This window comes from Nelumbo nucifera, chromosome 4, assembly GCF_055504915.1.
Source record: "Nelumbo nucifera cultivar China Antique chromosome 4, China Antique-T2T, whole genome shotgun sequence".
In the NCBI taxonomy this organism is placed as follows: Eukaryota; Viridiplantae; Streptophyta; class Magnoliopsida; order Proteales; family Nelumbonaceae; genus Nelumbo; species Nelumbo nucifera.
The window spans coordinates 9,764,553-9,784,584 of record NC_142652.1 but is presented as its reverse complement, the minus strand read 5'-3'; positions in this window follow the sequence as shown (position 1 = coordinate 9,784,584).

The window sequence follows — 20,032 nt, the reverse complement described above, 5'->3', positions numbered from 1 at the left end:
CTTCACGGGGTTCAGACTCTATTGGCTTGGGAGCTTCGGTCTCACCCGAACTGGGGATCTCGGGCTTAACCGGCACAGGGACCTCGAGGCTGAACATGCATTCGGCGATAAAATCCGCTAAGGCTTGGGCCTTAATAGCAGTTCGCGGCTTATACTGAAGGTCATACTCGCTGAGCTCAATGGCCCACTTCGTCAGCCGACCGGAAACCTCGGGCTTAAGTAAGACTTGCCTTAGATGTTTATCAGTCAAGACGATGACAGTGTGGGCCTGGAAATATGGGCGGAGTTTCCGAGCTGCAATTACCAGTGTGTATGCTAGCTTTTCTATCTGCGGGTATCTCGTCTCTGCTCCCTGCAGAATTTTACTAACATAATAGGCGGGCCGCTGGACCCGATCTACTTCTTTTATTAGTACCAAACTGACCACCTCGTCGCTTTCCGAGAGGTATAGTTCTAAGACCTCGTTCTCCACGGGTCTGGCTAAGATTAGCACACTAGCGAGGTAGCTTTTTAGCTCGTCGAACGAGAGCTGGCAGTCTCGGGTCCATTCGAACCCTTTGCCTTTGATTGCCTTAAAGAAAGGCAGACAGCGGTCTACCAATTTGGACATGAAGCGGCTTAGAGCGGCTATGCGGCCGTTTAGCCTCTGAACCTCTTTTACTTTTCGGGGTGGTCTCATATCTAGGATGGCCTTTATCTTGTCTAGGTTGGCCTCAATGCCGCTCCAGTTGACAATGTACCCTAGGAACTTACCCGAGGTGACACCGAAGACACATTTGTTTGGGTTCAGTTTTATGCTAAATTGACGTAGAATTTGGAAGACAGAATCTAAGTCTTGTATTAATTCCTGTGAAAACTGCGTCTTGACGACCATGTCGTTTACATAACATTCTACTTTCGTGCCAATTAAGGGTCGAAACAGCTTATTCATAAGTCTTTGGAAGGTCGCCCCAGCATTCTTTAGTCCGAAGGGCATGACCTTGTAGCAATACAGGCCGAACTCGGTAATGGAGCTGGTTTTTTCCTCATCGGACTGGTCCATCCTGATTTGGTTGTAACCTGAGTAGGCATCCAAGAAGCTTAGCAGCTCATGTCTCGAGGTCGCGTCCACTAGGTGGTCAATTATGGGGAGGGGGAAGCAGTCTTTTGGGCAAGCTCGGTTCAGGTCGGTGTAGTCGACGCACATGCGCCACTTGCCGTTTGCCTTTTTCACCAGCACTGGGTTGGCTACCCAGCTCGAGTAATGAACTTCCCTTATGAAGTTCGCTGCGAGGAGCTTTTCGACCTCTTCGTCGACTGCCCTCCAGCGCTCTGGGGCTAAGTTGCGTTTCTTCTGTCTAATGGATCTGACTACATGGTCAGTATTGAGTTTGTGAGTTATAAGGTTGGGGTCAATACTAGGCATATCGGCTGTGTACCATGCAAAAATATCTAAATTTTGAAGTAAGAAACTCACCAGTTCGGTTCGTAGAGGCTCCTTGACGGAAGCACCGATCTGTAGCGTTCGAGCTAGGTCCGTAGCCGAAGTCGGGATTGCGACTGTTTCCCCCGTGGGCGAAGCTCGTTCCTCGCCCTGCTTCGTAGGCCGCTCCAGCTCGAGGTCGTCAGCCGCCTTGGTTTTTCCCTTTAGGGCGGCAACATAACACTTGCGGGACTCAAGCTGGTCGCCCCGCGCTACCCCCACACCGAAGTCTGTAGGGAACTTCATTGCCAAATAGTAGGTGGAGACCACTGCCCGTAGGACATGCGTAATTGGCCGCCCTATTATGGCATTGTATGGGGAGGGGGTCGCGACCGCCAAGAAATCGTGGTTGAGTCTCACCGCACAAGGCCATGTGCCGACTTCCCAAGCGGTCTGACTTCCTCTCTGCTGAAGCCCACTAGAGGAGTGTTCGCGGGCTTCAACTCGCTTCTCTGCAACTGAAGCTGGTCAAATGCTGACTTGAAGAGGATGTCCGCCGAGCTACCTGAATTCACAAGTACGTGCCTGACTTCGAAGTCGTTGATCCTTAGTTTTATGACAAGCGCATCATCGTGAGTGTAGTGGACACCTCGCGCATCGTCTTCCATGAAGAAGATTGGTTCTTCCGTCTTCGGCCTCTTTGGAGGGTTCTGTTCTTCTCGGGCTGCTTCGCGAGCTGACGTCCGGGCCGCCGCCGAAGTACAACCTGCTACCACCGAACCTCCCACTATTACGTGGATGGTTCCTCGAACTGGCCTCTCTTCCGGAGGCTGTCTTTGTGATGGTTCGACTGGCCTGCTGCTGGATTCTGGAGCATCCTTATTGTGCTCTCCTTGCCGGTCTTATTATTATTATTATTATTATTATTATTATTATTATTATTATTATTATTATTATTATTATTATTATTATTATTATTATTATTATTATTATTATTATTATTATTATTATTATTATTATGCTGTACAAAATTTCACAAGTACCCGCGACGGATGAGTCCCTCTATCTTGTCCCGGAGATTATTACATTGTTCGGTACTATGACCGTGATCTCTATGGAAAGTACAATACAAATTTTTATTTCTCTCGTTTGGGTTCCCCTTTAGGCGAGGTGGCCATTTTACGTATGGGGTGTCTTTGATCGTCATCAAGATCTCAGTCCGCCTTGTGTTTAAGGGTGTGTAGTTCGTCCGAACTGCTAAGGGAGCTCGGGACGGTTGGCTTGGCTTCGCCTCCCGGGCCGGGTTTTTTCTGTCACCTGGGTTGGAGGGCTCGCCTTCTCTTTTCCTTTTCTCGACCCCGCCTTCGGTCCTTTGGTTGATCTCTTCCTCTGTTTTCATGAACTTGTCCGCGAGCTTGAGGAATTCGGCCACGGTCGCGGGCTGGCTGACTACCATGTGCCATTTGAACTCCTTGTGTTACTCCTCTCTTGGCCACCGCAAGCTGTACCGCGGGGTCCAGTTGCGGTATCTGCAAACACACGTCATTGAACCACTTGATGTAGCCCCGGATGAACTCTCCTTCCCTCTGAACCACTTCGAAGATGCTTTCCTCGGTTCTGGGGCACCGCTTGCTGGTAATGAAGTGTGCGGTGAAGACCTGCACGAACTGGGTCCAGCTTCTTATTGACCCGGGGGCTAGGTTCCTGTACCAGGTGCGGGCCACCCCCCTGAAAGTGGTGGTGAAGGCCACGCACATGCACGACTCACTGGCCCTTGCCAAGTGCATTTGGGATTGGAAGGCATCGACGTGGTCGCTGGGTCGAAGGACCCATCATACTTGTCTAAAGGGGGGAGTTTGAAGTCTCTGGGCATGGGGACTGCAAGGAGTTTTGATGAGAGGGGGGAAGGAACTGAGAGAATAGGGGCAGCTTTTACCTCGTTCGAGCTTGTCTCTTCTTTACCTCTGAGCTCGGGCAGGACACGGGTGGCAGTTCGGCGACTTCGCCGGCGCCTTCGTTGTTGAGTGGGCCTGGTACTGGCGCTGCTGGCCTCTGTGTTGCCGAGCTCGATGGGCCTGGAATGTTGGTAGTCTGCTGCTAGGGCACTGAATCGGTTCTCTGTGAGCGGGAACTCAGGCTTGGAGCGCCGAGGTGCTGACTTTGCGGGCGAGGTTTCCGACCCGCCTGTGAGTTGCGAGGCGGGGGTGATTTTTCTTTCCCTTCGGCCCGGGGATGAGGCCTGGCTGTTAGGGTGGTTCTGAAGTTGGGAGGCTTCTCCTCAGTGAGGGCGTCCACCCTGAGGGGAAGCCTTAACCGGCTTCGGTGCAGGGTGCCGAGGTGGAAGCAGTGATTGGTTCAGGGGCAGTTGGGGGAACTGCTACCGATAGTGATGTTGAGAGAGGTGGAGCAGTACTTGGTGCTGCTGGAATTGTTGCGTTTGGGCTTGCATTGCCCGCATGCATTGCATCAGGTCGTCAAACTGGTTCTGGCTGGTCACCAGGGGGACAGCAGTTGGTTCAGTCAAGGTTGTTTCGATAGGGAGTGGAAAGGGGACATTCATGGCGGGAAGGTTTACGTGCGCCACTATTCGCGGCGCGTTCAGGCTGGGGGTCCCATCCACCGAAAGGGGGATGGTGAACTGTCCGATGCACACTACGGGGACTTGAAGTTGTTCCCCGGCGGTGTTCATCTCCGTGCCACGTCCGGCGTTGCTGGAAGAAGCCATGAGTGTTGGGGTTTTCTGGAAAAAGGTGGTTATGAGAGTTTTAGAGGGAGGATTCTAGAAGCTTTCCCACAGACGACGCCAATTGATGGTGCGCAATCCGGCCGGTCCTAGCTGTCAACGACCTTGCCTCTGACTGGAGCAACAAGGGGGCCTGAAACGGAGAAGAAAGTGGGGAATCTCCAGGGGGAACATGGTGAGATTTCTCCGAAGCTCAAGTTAGTATTCTCTCAAAGGCAAGATAAAACCAGATGGCGCAAAGTTCACATACCTTGTTCTTGGGGGGTAGGGAGCCTTTTATAACCACCTCACACACTCACTCCTAAGCTTCTGTCAGGTCGGGTATGATTATCTCTGCGCTCCTGCCAGTTCGGGTGTCATCACCTCTGCTGGGACAACCGCCACTACTCTCTTTGTCGGAGCCATCTCTGCAACTGGAGATGGCGGTGGCAAGTGGCGGTGGCAGGTGGTCGTTGAAGTGCGGCTGTCAAGTGTCAGATCCCAAGTCAGTCAGGTGCGCCGCCCTTGGATACGGACCTCCTCAGTGGCAGGCCTTGTAAGGTTTATTCAGTTCAGCATCCTGGAGGCGAAGTGCTGGAGTGGTGAGCGATGTGAAGTCTTGAGTTCGGATAGAGGAGTGTCCCGAACTGACATGGGGCAGGCCAGTTCGAGTTGTTGCCCTTTGTGTTTGTAAGGCTCGGGGCCTAAGGGAGAGTTCGGGCTCCTTGCGAGGACTTCGAACTCCTTGAAGGGAGTTCGGGCTCTTAGTAGGGAGTTCGGACCGCTGGTTCTTCTTTTCGGAGCTCGCGCCTTGGGCGCGCTGTTGTACCGAGCTGTTGCCTTTGCCACGTGTTGAGTGGTTATGAGGTCGGGCCAAATCTTCCTTCATCAACTGTATTGGTGAGAGTCTTGTGCAATGGACTGCCCTTTTGAATCTGATTTGGTTAGGGAAGCCTATGCCAAACCTAATTGGTTGAAATTCCTAACTTTTTCAAAAGGGTTCTTTTTTTAAACTGCACATTTATAAGTAACTCTTTAGGTTGTGTTTGCATAAATTTCAGGATTTGTGCTTTCAAGGCCCAAAAGCACAAGAAAAAAAAACAATTTGGGGGCATAAAAGTGTTTTGCCTTAGAATATGTTTTTAAAAACAACTCTTACCAAACTCTCAAACCACTTTTTGGTTCATGTCGGTGTAGTACCATCCAAAGCTCAAAAGCTAAAACTTATCCAAACAGAGCCTAGTTAGAAATAAAAATAGCTTTTTTGTTTTCCACATGACAAAATGCCAAAAGAGAATACATCTCATGTTGATAAACTGAATCAAATATGGCCTAATTGGTAGTGATCCTGGTTGGCATAGTGATAAGGCTATAGAGAAGTTAAACCAGAGAGACTAATCAGATTAGAATGTTTCATATGGCCGACAATACAAACCATAAGTATGCTGTATTTTCACCAATCTACAATGGTGGCTTCTCTTTTCTTTCCTAACATGTTTACGTATTAATCATTGCCTCGGATCTCCTCCAAGTAAAAACTCTACACACACTCTAATAGCACGGGCACCCAGTTGCATGAATTTAACAATATAAGGGATATTCCCAAGTTGTGGTTGAATGCAGTGTGAGCAGAGTTTTTGTTTGCAGGGATCCAGATTTCATTGCTTCCTTGAAACTGACATGTGGTGAAAGGCCCTTTTAAGAGAAGTTCAGATCTGATCCCAACAGCTATTGCAGCTGTACATTAAGAGCATCCATCTCCCTTGTCCTTCATGGTGATATGCTCCCAATGTACAGCTGCAATGGCTGTTGGGACTAGGTGCAGCCCTAAATGATCAGTTAAGGCTGCTGCCTACTCTCTCCCCTGTCCAATATATGGAATCTACCCAATGTCCACTGTACCAACCTTGGCTTGGAGGCATAGTGAGGTGAAGCTTAGCGTCTTCTTGCTTTCTGAGTCGGGCCTTACATGGACAGCTTATAAGTTGAGACCCTGAATCTGTTGTTTGCCACGTTGTGTGCAAAATGCTACATAACTAATCACAAGTAAACATGTTATTATTCCATATAATTTACTAAGAGTTTACCCTTGTACAACATGGTGAGCAGCAGATCCTGAGTGATAAGCTAAGCCCAGATTACAGTGAATCAGTTATTTGAAGGGAGACCCAAGCAATTGAACCAGCTTTAGCTGAATGTTCAGCATCCTCTCATTCATTGCCCATTTGTGCCCGTTAGCCCAATCACAGCAGCTATAATCATGGTTTTTAAAATCAGGCCAGACCAGACAGTTTGACTAGAAAAACCGGGAACCAATCAGGTGACCGGTTTTGATTTCCCCAAAACCGTTGATTTTGGTCAGCAAACTGCTGACCCGGGTGGTTAATCGTTCAAATGTTTTGACCATTTGTTTTTTTTTTTTGTCAGAATGGACTGACCATTCAGTAAAATAGTCAGACCATTCGACCTGGTAACCAGACCCCTGACCGGTTTGGTCTCTGTGTCGTTTTTAAAACCCATGGATATAATTGTAACTGCTACAGACCAATTTCATGCTTGATTTGGACTTGGGCTTTTCTATGTCAGATTGAATGAAATTGCCATTTGTTTAACAAGATGTCGCACCACACCTTATACAAAGGGCCCGTCTAGGAGGGCTTCAAGTTAGATTAAACTACTTTCACTAAGAGGTTGTTTGGAACCGTGGGTGTTTATTAAATAAACATTGCCATATAGGCGTCATTTTAGCATTTTCCCCAATATGTGAATCCATACACATAGGGACATGCAAAAGTAGGCTTCGGTTTATGTGCATACTTATCATTGGGGGAAACTTCATTTTAGTGCTTCCCCCAACGGATAGGAGTTTATTCACTATTTTGCTGATGTAGTGCCTAATGGTGCCTAAGTGCCAATAAACAGGTTTATTATTACTTTTCTCGATTTTTCAAACAAATTAAATACAAAATTTTTAATAAATAAATGTCCATGGTTCCAAACACATACTAAGGCATTATTTGGTATATGAGGCATTGCATGCCCACTTCAAATCCACGTAAGCACCACATAAGATAGTCTACTTCAACGGTCATAAAACTTATTTGGTTAGACTGTTTTTAGTGATAAACAAGCAAAATCGAAATGCCTAGGAATCCGCATAACTCACAACCGTTAGCAACACCAAAAAGGTGCTTTAAAGAAGAGTGTAGCGTTTCTCGCAATGATTATGTGACATGGCAGCAATATTATCTATGTGACCATTTTAACCTAGATGAAAACATTGCATGCTATCCTATATGGCAGCAACATTGCCAAACCATTTTGTGGCCGTTTCTAGTGAAGTGTTGCATTGTTGTTTATAGTATAAAACACCTCACTGAAAGCAGCCACTGTATCAAATACCTATTAAATCGATTTCTTGGCTGAATGAAAACATGTTTCGACTTTCTTTTCTTTCATTTTCTTTTTTTCAATTTCACCAAATGTAACATCAAAATTTTTCATATGAAACTCACCTTGCAAAGCCAAAACCGCTGTATATGAAATTCCTCCCATAAAAGGCAAGTAACTTGTCATAATTGCATCTCATGCAATCAGGCTTGTCGATGTATCAAGAATTAGTTATATGTACCATCTGATGGCTACATTTTATTTAGAAGAGCAGATGGTTGAACAATAATTAACCAGAAACCGGGCAAATTCCCCACCAACTTTCAATTCTCAAGGTCACAGATTTAAACCAGCTTAGACTGTTTCGGGCTCCAGGCTCCGTCTGGTATAGGAGTTATTATTTAGGTATTCCAATTCTAATTATTTGGTTAGATAGAATCAGAATTCTATTCTCATTTCTGTTGGAATGGTATTCTTATATTTAAGTGAATGGTCATTTCCTGTTTCTCTTTTGGGAATTGATGGAGGGTGATTTGGCCCGACCTCGTAGTACGGGTACACGTATGCGTGACCTTGCTCAAGCAGTGACTTAGCGCGACAGCACAGCAGGCGCAGCCGCAGCTCGGAGAGAAGGTCCCACCGAGTTCAGCTCGGCAACTCGGCGGAATAGACTACTCGCCGGGAGCCGCCCGACCTGCACCACCATTCCGGGGGCTAAGGCACCCCGAGCTACCTCCGAGCTTGGGGCCCCCTGACCTTTCCTAATACCCGAGCTCCTCCCAGTGGATCTCGGGCCACCCCCAGACAGGAACACACCGATCCGCCTATAGGCATCCCGAGGTGAAGACACCTCGGGCCAGACAGCTCGGCTTAGATTGCCCCAGGCAGCTCGCCGCTTACGAGATAGCCCGGCACAGGGTATCTCGCAGAAGGGTAGTTCGGAATATCGTAGGAAGACCTGCCCGACCATCGTACCTGACAAATCTGAAGGCAGCAGCCATATCCCTCGTCAGATAGCATCGTGCTTGCCATCTTCAGAAGGTGCTTTACGCCTGACAGACACGTACCCTGCAACGACGGCTGCGGCAAGCTGACAGTGGCGGTTATACTTGCCCTGTCAGATACTAGTGGGCCGAATGTAACGAATTTTTGCTAAAAGGAGTTTAATATCAAGGAGGACAAATATGACTATGATCTTCTTCTACACTCGCGCTATCTGCACTCTTAGCCTTCGTCTTCTCCTTGCTTCTCCTACAGAGTACTAACTTAAGCATCGGAGTGTTCCCGCCGGGTAAACCCCCCGGGGATTCTTCTTCTTCTCCACCTCAGGTATCTTCTAGGAGCCACGTGAGTGCTAGTTAGGAGTGACCGGATCGCGCTACATCATTTGGTGCTGTCTATGGGAAACGCTTCGAAAAGCCTTTCTCTAAACTTTCACATCTCTTTACTCTTCAAAAACTCAACACTCATGGCTTCCTCAAGCAACATTGGACGAAACATGGAGATGGATAACTCCAGGGAACAGCCCCAGCTTCCTACTATCTGCATCGGACAGTTCACCGTCTCCTTCTCAGCAGATGGGATCCCCAGTTTGAACGTGCCTCTTACAGGGGCACCCGTCGTTGCTCCACTCCCTACCACAGTCGGAGCAACCTTCACTGAACCCTCGGTTGTGCCCCTGGCGGCCAACCCGAACCAACTGGAATACTTGATGCAGGGCATGCGGGCCATGCAGGCTCAAATGCAGCAATTCCAACAGTTTCAGCTCTATCAGCAACATATGCTACACCAGGTCTCCCAGTACCAGTATCAGCAACAATTTTCCCAGCTGCCTCAACCTCAGCTTCAGCAATCGTAGCTCCCTCCTCGGCACCCAACCTCGCAGCGAGCTAGGTCTCGCCATCAGGAGGAGCGCCTTTCTCGCCAAGGAGAGGCCCCCCAGAACCCTCCAAGGAGCCAGGCCTCCTCTTGCGGCAGACAAGAAAGACTGGCCACTCCGGCCTCGCCATGGGCAGTCAGGTCGGAAGGACCTAAGCTCGCCAAGTCCACGTCGCCTCAGCCCTCCAAGCCCGATACTCCGTTCTTAGAGAACCGGTTCGAGATTCTGGCCACAGGCTCTAAGTAGGATCCTTCTGTCCGCAGTCATCACCAGCGGCCCGAGCTACTTCCTGTGCACACCATCCCGGACAGCATAGAGGTGAGCAGTACAAATGCCGAGCCCGCCAAGAAGCAGAGACGCCGCCGCCGAGCTCACCAGTCTGCCACCCACAACCTGTCCGAGCTCGGTGGCAAAGAAGAAGTAAGCTCGTGCGAAGTCAAAGCTCCCATCCTTTCAGTTAAATCCCCCTATCTCTCGAACTCCTAGCAGTCCCAATGCCTAAAGACTTCAAACTCCCCCCTCTTGACAAGTACGACGGGTCATTCGACCCAAATGATCACGTAGATGCCTTACAATCGCAGATGCATCTGGCAAGAGCCATCGAGTCGTGCATGTGTGTGGCCTTCTTCACCACTTTTAGAGGAGCAGCCCATACATGGTATCAGAACCTGACACCTGGATCGATAAGAAGATGGGCGCAGTTCGCGCAAGCCTTCACGTCCCACTTCGTCACCAGCAAGCAGTGTTCGTGATCTGAAGAAAGTCTCCTCAGCATAGTGCAGAGAGAGGGAGAGTCCATCCAAAGTTATATCAAGCGATTCAACGATGTGTGCATGCAGATATCGCGCCTGGACCCGGCCGTGCGCCTCGCAGTGGCCAAGAAAGGCGTGACGCATAAAGAGTTCAAGTGGCACATGGTCGTCAACCAACCGGCGATCATAACTGAATTTCTTAAGCTCGCGGACAGGTTTATAGCTACGGAGGAAGAGATCAACCAAAAGGGCGAGGGTGCACCCGAGAAGAAGAAAAGGGAAGGAGAGCCTCCCAGCCAAGGGGACAGCCGAAAGAAAAAAGATGCAGCTCGGGGAGCAAAGCCGGGTCAGTCGTTTTGAGCTCCAGTAGCGGACCGAACTGACTACACCCCACTAAACGTGAAGCGGACCGAAATCCTGATGGCGATTAAGGATGCCCCGTATGTGAAGTGGGCACCCCGCTTGAGGGGGAATTCCAACGAAAAAAATAAGAATTTGTACTGCAGTTTTCACAGAGATCATGACCATAGCACCAAAAATTGTAAAAACCTCTGCGACAAGATTGAGGAGCTCATCCGTCGCGGATATTTAAGGAACTTTGTACAAAATAATAATAGTAATAATAAAGCAGGTCAGCAAGGGGAGCACAGTAAGGATGCTCCCAAGTCCAGCAGCAGGCCAACCGAACAGCCACAGAGGCAGCCACCGGAAGAGAGGCCAGTTCGGGGGACCATCCATATGATAGTGGAAGGTTCGATCGTCGCGGGTTGTACTTCAGCAGCAGCTCGGACGTCAGTTCGTGAGGCGCTCGGGAAGAGCAGAATCCTCCAAAGCGGTCGAGGACAGAATAGCCAATTTTCTTCACAGAAGATGATGTGCGAGGGGTCCACTACCCCTACGATGACGCACTCGTAATAAAGCTGAGAATCAACGATTTCGAGGTCAAGCGCGTACTCGTTGACTCGGGCAACTCGGACGACATCCTCTTCAAAGTTGCGCTCGACCAACTTCAGTTGCAGAGAAGCGACCTGAAGCCTGCGGACACTCCTTTGGTGGGCTTCAACGGAGAAGAAGTTCGGCCCCTTGGGAAAATAACAGTACCTATGGAAGTCGACACATGGCCTTGCGTAGTTAGATTCAAACGTGACTTCCTGGTGGTCACGACCCCCTCCCCATACAATGTCATAATAGGCCGACCGATCACCAATGTCCTACGGGCGGTGGTTTCCACCTACCATTTGGCTATGAAGTTCCCAACAGACTTCGGTGTGGGGGTAGCGCGGGGCGACCAGCTCGAATCCCGTAAGTGCTCTGTCGCCGCCCTGAAGGGAAAGACCAAGGTGGCCGACGACCGCGAACTGGAGCGGCCTATGGAGCAAGGCGAAGGATGAACCGCGCCCACAGAAGAAACAATCGCAGTCCCGACCTCAGCAGCCGACCCAGCTCGGACGCTTCAGATCGGTGCTTCCGTCCAGGAACCTCTACGGTCCGAACTGGTAAGCTTCTTACTTCAAAATTTAGATATTTTTGCATGGTCCGCGGCAGAGATGCCCGGTATAGACCCCGACCTTATAACTCACAAGCTGAATATTGATCCTGTAGTTAGGCCCGTTAGACAGAAGAGACGCAACCTAGCCCCTTAGTGGTGGAAAGCAGTCAACAAGGAGGTCGAGAAGCTCCTCGCAACTGACTTCATAAGAGAAGTCCACTACCCTAGCTGGGTAGCCAACCCCGTCCTGGAAAAGAAGGCCAACAGCAAGTGGCGCATGTGGTCGACTACACTGACCTAAACCGGGCTTGCCCAAAAGACTACTTCCCGCTCCCCATAATTGATCGCTTGGTGGACACAACCTCAGGGAACGAGTTGCTAAGTTTCTTGGACGCCTATTCGGGCTATAACCAAATCAAGATAGACCCGGCGGACGAAGAAAAGACTGCCTTCATCATGGAGTTCGGTCTATATTATTACAAGGTTATGCCCTTCGGGTTAAAAAACGCAGGGGCAACCTTTCAAAGACTTGTAAATAAGTTGTTTGCACCACTAATTGGTAGAAAGGTAGAATGTTATGTAGACGACATGGTCGTCAAAACTCAATTTTCACATGAATTAATACAAGACTTGCATTCTGTCTTTGAAATTTTGTGTAAGTTTAATATGAGACTGAACCCAAACAAGTGTGTATTCGGTGTGACTTTGGGCAAGTTCCTAGGGTACATCGTTAACCAGCGCGGCATTGAGGCCAACTCGGACAAAATAAAGGCCATCTTAGATATGAGACCACCCCAAAAGTTGAAGGAGGTTTCAAAGGTTGAATGACCGCATAGCCGCCCTGAGCCGCTTCTTGTCCAAATCGGCGGACCGCTGTCTTCCGTTCTTTAAGGCAATCATGAGCAAAGGGTTCAAATGGACCCAAGACTGCCAGCTCACGTTTGACGAGCTCAAGAAATACCTCGCTAGTGTGCCGATCTTAACCCGGCCTGAGGAGGGCGATGTTCTAGAACTGTACCTCTCGGCAAGCGACGAAGTGGTCAGTTTGGTACTAATAAAGGAAGTAGACCGGGTTCAACGACCCATCTATTGTATTAGTAAAGTATTGCAGGGAGTAGAAACGAGATACCCAAAGATAGAAAAGCTAGCATACGCATTGGTAATTGCAGCTCGGAAGCTCCGCTCGTACTTTCAGGCTCACACTGTTATCGTTCTCACCGACAAGCCTCTGAGGCAAGTCTTACTTAAGCCCAAGGTCTCTGGTCGGTTAACGAAGTGTGCCGTTGAGCTCAGTGAGTATGACCTCCAGTACAAGCCGTGAACTGCCATTAAGGCCCAAGCCTTAATAGATTTCATAGTCGAGTGCACATTCAGCTTTGAAGTCCCCAGGCCGGTTGAGCACGAGGCTCCCACCTCGGGTGAGCCCGAAGCTCCCAGGCCGGTCAAGTTTGAGTCCCGTGAGGTAGCAGCCAGTGTGGCATCTCTCCTAGTTCGACCAAGCGCGAACTGGGATGAGGAGCCCTAGATCCTTCACGTAGATGGCTCCTCGAACCAATAGGGCAGCGGGGCCAGAATAGTTTTGCACGGCCCAAAAGCACGAAACTAGAGTACGAGCTACGCTTCGAGTTTGCAGCATCTAACAATGAAGCGAAGTGCAAGGCGTTGATAGCTGGACTAGCTCTAGCCAGAGAAGTAAAAGCAAAGCACATCGTTATCTACAGCGACTCCCAGCTCGTGGTCAACCAGGTCACCGGCGAGTACGAAGCTCGCGAGCCAACCATGATCGCCTACTTAGCCAAAGTCAGAGAGGCACTGCTCAATTTCCAGTCACACTTTATCAGGCAAATCCCAAGGTCGGAGAACGCTGAGGTCGATGCCCTATCCAGATTAGCTAGCACCAGCGACATCACCATGAGAATCGTGTACATAAAGGACTTGCCTCGGCCTAGCATTCTCGGGGGGGCAGAGGAGGTCGCTCCCGTCGTTCAAGCAGATCCGAGCTGGATTGACCCGCTCACGAGCTTCTTGCTACACGGGACCCTCCCTACAAATCACAATGCTGCCAGAAGGGTGCAGCGCCAGGCAACCAAATACATCATGATAGACAAACGGCTATACCGGATATCTTACACGCTCCCCTACCTGCGTTGTTTGCGACTTACTGAAGCCGAGCTCGTACTCCGCGACACTCATGAGGGATTGTGTGACAGACACTTGGGGGGCAGGGCCCTTGCCCATAAGGCACTTTGACAGGGGTATTATTGGCCAACAATGAAAGCAGACGCCATCGAGCTTGTTAGGAAATGTGACAAATGCCAGAGACATGCCAATATTCACCACCAACCCGCTGCCAACCTCAAGTATCTCACCAGCCCGTGGCCCTTTGCACAATGGGGCATCGATCTACTCGGGCCATTCCCGCCAGCAACGGGTGGGAGAAAGTTCTAAGTAGTAGTAGTGGACTATTTCACCAAGTGGGTAGAAGTTGAACCCCTTGTAACGATCACAACCCGGAACGTCCAAAACTTCTTTTAGAAGAACATTGTGTGCCGCTTCGGGTTACATCGGGTATTGATTTCTGACAACGGCATGCAGTTCGAGGAAATAAAATTCCAAGACTGGTACCAAGACATGGGAATTCGACAGAATTTTACTTCAGTCGCACACCCTCAAGCAAACGGTCAGGCAGAAGTCACGAACAGAGCCATCCTCCGCGGACTGAAGGCACGGCTGGACCGAGCTAAAGGGTTGTGGGCAGATGAGCTACCCAGCGTTCTATGGGCCTACCGGACCACGGAGAAGACCGCCATAGGAGAAACACCCTTCAACCTCACCTACGGCACCGAAGCAGTGATTCCCACAGAGATCGAAGTACCTACGCTGTGACTAGAAGCATACAATGATTAGACAAACGAAGATGAGCTACGTACCAACCTCGATCTACTCAACGAGGTAAGGGACTTCGCGTACATCAGGACCGCAGCCTACCAGCAGAGAGTAGCTTGGTACTATAACGCCAGGGTCAAGAAGCGGAACTTCCGCGTTGGCGACCTGGTTCTTCGTAAGGTTATGGTACTTGAGCCCAGCGCTGGCAAGCTTGGGTCTAACTAGGAAGGACCTTACCAAGTGAAACGAATACTCGGGGAAGGGACGTACGAGCTCGAGACCCTCGAAGGGAAACAAGTACCTCGGGCATGGAATATTGTCAACTTAAGACAATACTATCTGTAACAACTGAGTAGGCCACGAGCCACTCCCAGAGCCTAAGGGCCAAAATGTCGAGCTAACATGATCTTGGCACAACAGAACCCAGTCGCCTCTATGTCATGGGCAGACTCCGAGAGTGGGCCACAAGCCACTCCTCCAGTCTAAGGGCTAAAACGTCGAGCTAATGAAAAGACCTTGGTAGCATATAAGACCTAGTTGCCTCATCGGCATAGGCTAAGTGCTTGCAATGCCTAAGGCACAGGCATTTCGACCGGAAACCCTGTGACGGATAGCCCACCCTAGCATGCAACAAGTTAAACCCGTAAGTGACAACCGGCGCCAGCTTGACCCGGGTGCAAACAGGTTGGGCATGTACCCTACTATGCCACTCACCTCGGTGTACACAAGGCTACCTCTACTAACAGTTCGGGATCACGATAGTTGAGGAACCCACACTTCTGGTAATTAGCCTAGTAGCCTAACAGTTCAGAGTAAGACAACCACTTCAGCAAGTAAAAGAAAATTGCACAAGTGTTTGGCAAAGCAAATTTTTTACTATGAAGATTTCAATACAAAGCTTATGTTACAAGAGAAAGAGAAAGAGAAGACTAAGCCTATAAATACAAGGACCGAGCTATTTCGGAGGCTCGTCGTCTTTGCCAGGGACTCCCTCGGGGGCAGTAACGGGACCAGCAACCTCTGCTTCATTATCGACGCCTTCATCTTCAGAGTCCGGATCACCTGTCGACTGACGCACTACGTCATCAGTGATCCGGGCTGGTATCCAGATCGGGGTAGAGGTGCCTGATCAGCCACCGACTGAGCTTCAAGCCCTTGCGGTAAGCCTCAGTCACCACATCGTCGAACTTCGACGACTGGACATAATCAATGACGGCCTGCACTTTGGTCTCCTCGAGAGCGTCCTCAAAAATTACCGTCTTCTCCTTGATGTCAGCTCGGAGGTACTCAACCTCTTGCTCTAACTTTCCTTTGGCCTTTTTAAGGCCCTGCAGCTCAAGCTTCAGAGCGTCCCAGTCTGCCCTAAGTTTATCCCAATCCGCCCTGAGGCTGTCTCGGTCTGCCTTGAGACTGTCTATCTCCAGCCTCAGTGCTTCCTGACCGACCTTGAAACCGTTCACTTCGGCCCTCAGTCTATCCTTGTCTCGGGCCAACCCGTTCTTCTCCGTCAACAGCACCTCAATAAAGCTCTTCTGAGCTGAGGCATCATTTTGAAGGCGGTGGATCTGACCCCGACCTGCCCTCAGTTCAGTATGGGCTTCACAGGATGACGTCTCAGCTTCCAGAGCTCGTCTCAGGTGCCGGTCGGACTGGAAGGTCAAGGCAGACACGACAAAGTTCAGCTACAAGAAGGCAAGACCAGTCAATAAAAAAGAAAAGAAAAAAAAAAAGAAGAAAGGAGAAGGGGAGAATCTTTCGCAGGGAACTCACCACCATGGTATGAGAAGCAGCCCGGGCACCGAGCTGACCAGGACTGAGATTAGCCCATTCTGCGACCTCCTCCGGGTACGCGGCCTCCTTGCTCTTCTGGAGACTACACCGGGGGTTCAGAATGCCTTCACCCCCTGGCTCTCCGAGCTAGACGCCGTCATCTCCGCTGCATGGGCGGACTCCTTGGAAGCTTCGGCAGTAGCATCAGCAGGACAGGCCCTAGCAATTGTCTCCGCAGGGCGTACCCCAGAGGTAGCTCCCATATCACCCCCGACGATGGTCTCGGTAGGCTCCGTCGTGGGCTTTGTCACCACCTCGGGGCCCTGAGGCACCATGTCTTCCTCCAAGTTGATGACGGGGTGACGACGAGGGAGCTCGGGCTCTAGAGCCGGGGTTTGTAAAGGTTGAGCCTCGGCGAAGGCCTGTGGAGATTCAACGCGAGCCTTCTTGGCCACGCGCTTCTTCCTCTTCATTTGACAGAAGAGTCTTTGACCATCAATCTTCTCTGCCTCCATGGGACTTGTAGTGAAGCTCGGCGTTAGTAACCCCGAAGTAAATACATGAACAAAAAAGCCGAAGTGAAGAAAAACCTACCCGGGCTCAAGCCGGCCTGGATGAGCTTCTCCTCGGATGTGAAGTCTTTGTAATTCAACCTCAGCTGAGCCAACGACTGGAGTGCCTTCTTGGTCTTCCCGTCTAGGATGACACCGGGGTCTTGAACGGCCACCCTCCAGTCAGTAGGGAAGGGCCACCCCGTGATGCTCCGAACTACGAAGTAGTCTTGCTTCCAGGTCGAGACTTCGGGAGCTTGTGCATAAGTTTGAAACCTGAGCGGGGAGACAGGTAATAAGACCGTCTGTGCCCGGGGAGAGTGCCCGAAGCACTCTTCTTTATGGCCAAGATTGTACCCAACTACATTCCGTATGGAGTTTGGGTGAAGTTGGTCCAAAGTGATGTTAAAGTGCACCAGCACCTCAACAATCAGGGGGTGTAGAGGAAATTGGAGTCCGGCTATCAATTGCTCCCTGAAGACCACGATCTTGTCAGGACCGTGCTCCCATGGGAAGTTGCTGGTAGGAAGGTTGTATGAATATTGCCCAGGGAGGTTGAACCTTTGTATGAGGTTCTTGAGCCTCTCTGGGGTCATGATGGAAGGGCCGAACTGATATGGCACCCGACCTCGGTGGGAGGTGGATGCCAGATGACCCGAAGCCACACGCACATCGGACGGCTAGGCGGCAGAGGAGCCACCCTGAGCCGAGGTACCCACCTTGGGCTCGTCGATGAGACTTTCTACATGTATGGTAGATGACATTATGAGACAGAAGGGAAAGAATGCTCGGAAAAAAAAGAGGAGCTCGGGGACTCACCACTGGAAACGCAAACTGACTAGAGGAACGAACCAAGCTAGAAGACCCGAGCCAGGAACCTCAGGCGCGAGCTCAACTTTGACGCTGGAGACTTTGTGGCGAAGAAATGGCCAAGGGTCCCCCACTATTTATAGCCGCTGTGCCCGAGCATCAACGGTCGCGATCAAGACGATCTAACGACTCTCAAAAAAATCGGCTACGGGTTCCTCGAGGCGAAATCAGTTTAGTGCATTTTTTCGCGTTCGCGAAGTCCAAACCGCGTGACGTTCCTGCGTAAGCTGAACGCGACCCGAGTTCCTTTTAACCGAGCTGGGAACTAGACGGTCCAGCTGGACGGAACGCGTGACGAAGCGGCATAAGTGCCGAAGCCAAATCCACCCGGCGTGACAAGAACTCCCTGCACTGGGTCAACACCGCCAGCATAGGGAGTGGGGGACAATTGATGGAGGGTGATTTGGCCCGACCTCATAGCACGGGTACACGTGTGCGTGACCTTGCTCAAGCAGTGACTTAGCGCGACAGCACAGCAGGCGCAGCCGCAGCTCGGAGGGAAGGTCCCACCGAGTTCAGCTCGACAACTCGGCGAAATAGACTACTCGCCGGGAGCCGCCTGGCCTGCACCACCATTTCGGGGGCTAAGGCACCCCGAGCTACCTCCGAGCTCGGGGCCCTCTGACCTTTCCTAATACCCGAGCTCCTCCCAATGGATCTCGGGCCACCCCCAGACAGGAACACACCGATCCGCCTATAGGCATCCCGAGGTGAAGACACCTCTGGCCAAACAACTCGGCTTAGCTTGCCCCAGGCAGTTCGCCGCTTACGAGATAGCCCGGCACAAGGTATCTCGCGGAAGGGTAGTTTGGAATATCGTAGGAAGACCTCCTGCCCAACCACTGTACCCGACAAATTTGGAGGCAGCAGCCATATCCCTCGTCAGACAGCGTCGTGCCTGCCATCTTCAGAAGGTGCTTTACGCTTGACAGACACATACCCTGCAACGATGGCCCCGCGCGTGCCACCTCAGTCCTGCTAGTAACGGTTGCGCAGGCTGACAGTGGCGGTTATACCTGCCCTGTCAAAGACCAGTGGGCCAAATGTAACGGATTTCTGCTACAAGGAGTTTAATATCAAGGAGGACAGGTATGATTATGATCTTCTTCTACACTCGCGCTATCTACGCTCTTAGCCTTCGTCTTCTCCTTGCTTCTCCTACAGAGTACTAACTTAAGCATCGGAGTGTTCCCGCCGGATAAACCCCCTGGGGATTCTTCTTCTTCTCCACCTCAGGTATCTTCCAGGAGCCACGTGAATGCCAGTTAGGAGTGACCGGATCGCGCTACATCAGGAATGAATTCATTCCTGCTAATTTCAATTCTCATTCTCATTTCTATCTGAATCAAACAAACTATAAGAATAGACCATTTTAATTCCAATTTTAAAGGTTTTTAAATCTAATTCTAACTGAAAACCAAACGAACCCTTAATGTAAAATATATTGGCCATTTGATTATTTTAACAACTAAATGACACCTTTTAAGCTATTATCAAAAGACTCCTAGAATCTCATACTTGCAAGTGTCAGATCTAATTTACCCTCTCAAAATCACAAACAACTGAGACTCAGTTTGAAAAGAGTACAAATGCAAAAAATACATATAAAATATAAGGTTTTGCACTCTATATATTTGCATTTATACTCTTTTCAAATTCAGCCTTAGGCTCAATTTAAAATAAATATAAATGTAAATATATACAATACAAATACATATAAAATAATACAAAATATAAGATTTTACACTCTACATATTTATATTTATACTCCTCCCAAAATCGTTGTGACTTTTAAAATTGAAAACTAGGAAGGGCTCTGACATTTAATGGACGTTGGTTCAGTCTTCGAGTATTTGCTCTATTGTGAGCTGTGGTTCAAGGGGGCGGAACACGATGCACCCAATTGAATCACGTAAAACAAAGAATTAAACGCGGACAAGATTCAAAGTGGTTTCGGCAATGTCTGACTGCCCACATATTAATATCTCAACTTGATTTCTTAGCTTGATCTCCTGCTAATAGTATGCTTTCAATTACATGTTGAAAAAAACCGATTGGCTCGGTTTGACCTACAAATAAACTCATGTACCCATTCAAATTTCAAACTATTTTCTTTTTAAAGGGGTTTAAACTTTAATGGCAAATAGGTTTAAGGTTATAATCCCAACCATAGGTTTTATCACCATCTTATTTCGAGGTAGAACCATAGAGCAATGTTGCACTGGTGGTGCATGAAACATTCTATTGGGCCAGTATTAAGCACAGGTCTAGAAATTGGAGTTGGGTGTTTTTGCCACGAAGAAATCACTTTTCATAGCAAA